The following is a 4,658-nucleotide window of genomic DNA, read 5'->3' as shown; positions in this document are numbered from 1 at the left end:
TTTATCCCTAAATATTATAAAGTTGAACTGAAATTCATGTAGAACCTTCTCACATCAGGGAAACTCTTATTAATAAGATGAAGTACAGAGGATACAAAGGTCACATTAATATGCAACAGTTTAAATTAATTACAAGATGATAGCTTTGGCTTCAATAACACAATGAAACTACTGATTATTTTTCTCATAGGATCTCAGTTTGACTTTCTATTCAAATTTCTAGGTGGTTTTTCTTGTGAAATACCTATCTAGGAGCTTTATCAATCTGTAATCTACTCTTTCATCTAGGAACACATAAATATTTATTATTTCCAAATAAAAAAGAGCAGAAACTCAAAGATTAATTTTTTTAAAAATTTGAACAAAATATAAAGCCCACTAGAATAAGCTGGGTTTTAGATGTCTGCAAAATTAAAAGCTGGCCTGTAGTAACTCTGGGCATCAAAAAGAAGATATTCGGCCAATGTAGTGATTGACTTAATCATCTAACGTTATTTTTTATCCTTGTAGTCTGAAGAGTGGCAATGACCCCGCTCTAAATAAACAGGCAAACTCTTATCTGTGAGGCAATTCAGAGCTGAGCTGAGCGGAGCCATAATTTTCATAAACACACCCTGACTAGAGACATATTATTACATTACAAATTGAAGTATTTCTTTAAAATTGCTGCTAGAGAGCCAATAAAATCTCTGCTGAATTACACCCATGCTTGCTGAAAAATCACTTTCAATCAGAATGGCAAGAGAGCTATTAATAATCTTTCAGAAGCTGCTTCATTCTTACTGAGGTAACCAGGGAGTTGCCATGAAAAGAGGAGCTCCACTTCTCCTCCCCCCATTTCTGTACATGGCAGTGTAACTCTGGTCTCATTAATCTACAATGATATCTTCCTATGGTCAGCATGATTGGCAGAAATGGCTTTAGTCCAGGCTAATATTAAAACAGTGGATCTCTCGCCCATTTATGAAGAGCTTTATTTGCAGCACTGTAATATGTGTAATTAAAAGCTTGACTTTTTTTTTTAAACTGAGAATTGTATTGTATTTGGTCATTTTTGACTATAACTGAAACTCTGGGAATTCAAAATTAACACTCTTGCTTGCGAGATTCTTAGAGACACTGCAACATGTTTCAGCCTGTGCTCCACTTTGTCCCACTGCACTTGACACTGATGAACCTTTATTGGCCAGCTGCCATCGAGTTCCACAAGGATTCTCCTGCCCACAGTTTCACTCGGAAAAACCAAGTCCTCCAGGGTGCTGTTCCTGCAAGACTGTCAGACTGAGCAAACTGGGACCTCTTGCTTATCTTTGTAAAGCTTTTTCGAGTTGGTCTAGGCAACATTCTCCTCTGAGTGGTAAGGAAAATACGCTTCCCACAGAACTTTTTCTCCAACTCCTGTATGATCCGGACTTGCATATTCTGTAAAGGCTTCAGTTATGAATCCTGAACAAAGATTATAATATCTTTTCGACTGCCACCAACTTCAATTCCCTTGGCCGCTGTAGTGCTCAGCTCCTCTATCAGGGCCCCTGTGTCCAAGTTCATCTCTAACTCCAGCAGAGCCTGGGAGATGCTGGACTCAAACTGGTCTCACTTCTCATTGGCATTCACATCCAGGGTGCTTCCAGCTGAACGTGGCTTTCTGCTCGGCGAACAATGGCCGAGGAGAGGCCTCGGTGTCATGAGAGCTCCTCATTTATTAAAAGAAATGTAAAGACGATCAGTGCCAAAGGCAGGGCATTGGCGTTATATGGCTAAAGTCATTTAGCATTTGCACATCATTCTGAAAGATCAATTATTACAATATCTATTTTAAACTGCACAAGTTGTACCCACAAAAGCGAGGCATCCGTCTTCATCAGTTAAATATGTTTAGTTCCCAACGTTGTTAACTGGATATTGCATCCTACAGGCAGCCACTTCCTGAATTCTGAGAAAGTAATAATTTTTAATTTAGACATTTAGACATTTCTCAATTCATCTTCATCATTTCTTTCTTTGAATTCAGTACATTCTTGTTTTATGAATCTTGTCTGTAAGCCCTTGTTGAATAAACCGTAGTAACTGCAAGATGCCCTCCTCTGAGAGGTGTCTCAGCTGCCTCATTACTCAACAGAGTGGGGAAAAGATTGGGCAGAATGAACTTTACTGTTATGCTCACACTTGAACTTTCAGAATCTCCACAGAATCTCTGCATTCTATAATAGTCTTGTGCCTAAGAAAAATCGAGGAAAGAAAGGGAAAGAATTTGTAAACAAAGATTAAATTTCTAGTGACCATGTTATCAATTGAATTTCCTTAATCTATTTACACCTCCCTAAGTTTTCCTTGTTCTGTGGAAGGCTGAAATTTTATGCCAGGGAACAGCTACTTTTGATGTTAATAATTTATAGAAGTTGTCAATAGATATAATCATTTTAAAGTGTTAACGGGAATAGCAGCTGTGAATAACTTAAATATCTGTGAGGCTTGGGAAAGGAGAAGTAGCGTTCCTGTTATGTATTCAGGGTGTGTTTATTTACAGGGCAGCATTAAATTTGCTGCCCTACATCAAACCCGAAAATTGTGATGAATTTGGACTCCACTATACTGACAAAATGAACAACATATGGATTTTAAAATTAAACAGGTAAATAAACCAATCAATAGTACTTTATAAGGCAAAGAGATGAAGACTATTATGGAAGGATTATGTTGATTATAAATGTATGTGTATATATATTTGTATATGTATGCAGTAAGCTCCATTTTGTGAGATTTCAGGTTTCACAGAAGCAATGTTTTATCAGCATTTGCAGCTTTTATCGTAAGATCTCTAAAAGAAGGAAAATAACATTTAACAGTCATTATTTAGCTTTATTTCACTTTCAAAATATTCCTTTTACTAATACATAAAGTCCTGTTTTTCAATTAACATTTTCTGTCCTTAAAAAATTTAAGGCAGTATCTACAAGAAGATGAATTCATTTCCCTATAATGCAATGGCCAGCTTTGTGCCACTAACTGTACTGGGAAACTCCCTTTTGTCTCCTTTCCATATCAATCTGAATCCTACCCAGGGGTTTGAGGATACCTGAAAAATGCTCAAAACCTTTTCTCACCCCACCCTAAAATTTTTTTTGCTGCTTGATTTTCATACTTTCATGGTGATTGAAGATGAGTTAGGAGACCTTACTGCATAGGCTCCAATCTCACCAATCCCACCTATTGGCTTTGCCACCCACCTTAAACAGATTACTTAACATCTCTGTGCCTCATGTCTTCATCGATAAAACAGGAATAATCATAGTACCTTTCAAAAGGATGCTTTATAGATCAGATGAGGTAAGAGATTATATATGTAAAATTCTTAGAAAGGTGCATGGCACACAGAAAGCAAATAATATAAAAGCAAATATGTTAGGGACAGTAAACATTTGAGGGACTTTCTCTACTAGGCACATCTCTATGTACATTATATGTATTTACATATTTAATTCCAATGACAATCCTATGAAACAGATACTATCACATCCACACAGGAACACTTGATTCTATGACACTTACTCAAGTCACAATATGTTGGCTGGCCTTGGTTGAATTATAAGGTCCTCTAGAGAATGGCTTTTGGTTTCTTCTTTTGTATCTTAACAATCTGAAGGTGAATTATTAATATGACTTAATGTGTAATAATCCTGATGTATCTAGATTCAAATGACCTAGTCAACTAAGTTCCATGTGTAACATAATATGTTCAGGAATGTTCTCATACTCATTTATTATTATGTGTTAGTGCAAATTATTGTCCCTGATAACTCTTCAAATAGTAAAGTTAGAAACTGGGCATCATAGAAGTTACATAACTTTCTTGAGTTACTGAGATAGCAGGCAGCATAGTCAAGATTTTCTCCCAGGGTATTCTAGCCTTCACACGCCTGACATGTCTCAGGAAACCGATATTCAGGACATCTGCAAGGTTTGGCAACAGGTATGAGGTGTAAGATTACTATTCCCAGGTGAAAGGAATGATTTTGCAACAAAGGAATTTTTGTATATCTGGTGAAATAATTTTGTTCAAGAGAATTTAACTTGAAATTATTTATTTGCTCATTTTTACTTTGTCTTCATGTATGTATTTATCACAACAATCCCAGTTCCTAAGATGCAGCTCACTACAAGAATGCAGACCAGATCTCAGATGTGCTTTATTGAGTAGAATGTGTGAGAGAAGCTGATTCCTAAAATAATAATTATTCACATATGCTTATCCTCTCTCCCTAGCAAAATCCCACTGAACTTCTAGTGAAAGCATAAATATGATGATAGAGAGACCAAGAGGAAGAGAAACATAAAGAAAAGAAAAATAAAGGGAAACTGAGGAAGTCTGCTAAAGGAATCCAAAATCTCAAAGGCCTAGCTGAGAGTAACAACAAGGATGCAAGTCGAACAGAACCCTAAAGTCTCCAGCTTTGTAATTTCCATCAGCTGCAAAGTGGAAAGGTGAGATTACGCTGTGCATGACAGCCAATCCACCCAGAACCATACCCACTTGCTCTCAGACACATGCATACACTCAGGTATGCTTCCGTTTGTGTGCAGAATGCTGCAGAGTCTATCCCCTATTAAACAAGGAAAGTAACAACCACAAAAAAGAATTCTCTCCTCTGCAATATGAA

At 36.8% G+C, this 4,658-nt stretch overlaps 1 pseudogene; it reads right to left on the bottom strand.

Moving 5' to 3' along the window:
• Nucleotides 1–1,058: 1,058 nt before the first annotated feature.
• On the bottom strand, nt 1,059–1,686 carry LOC119036181 (40S ribosomal protein S7-like; annotated as a pseudogene).
• Between the last annotated feature and the right edge of the window lie 2,972 nt (nt 1,687–4,658).

This window comes from Artibeus jamaicensis, unplaced genomic scaffold (genome assembly GCF_021234435.1).
Source record: "Artibeus jamaicensis isolate MK-2021 breed Jamaican fruit bat unplaced genomic scaffold, CSHL_Jam_final contig_354, whole genome shotgun sequence".
NCBI classification, from domain to species: domain Eukaryota; kingdom Metazoa; phylum Chordata; class Mammalia; order Chiroptera; family Phyllostomidae; genus Artibeus; species Artibeus jamaicensis.
This window is presented reverse-complemented; position numbering and strand designations above follow the sequence as displayed.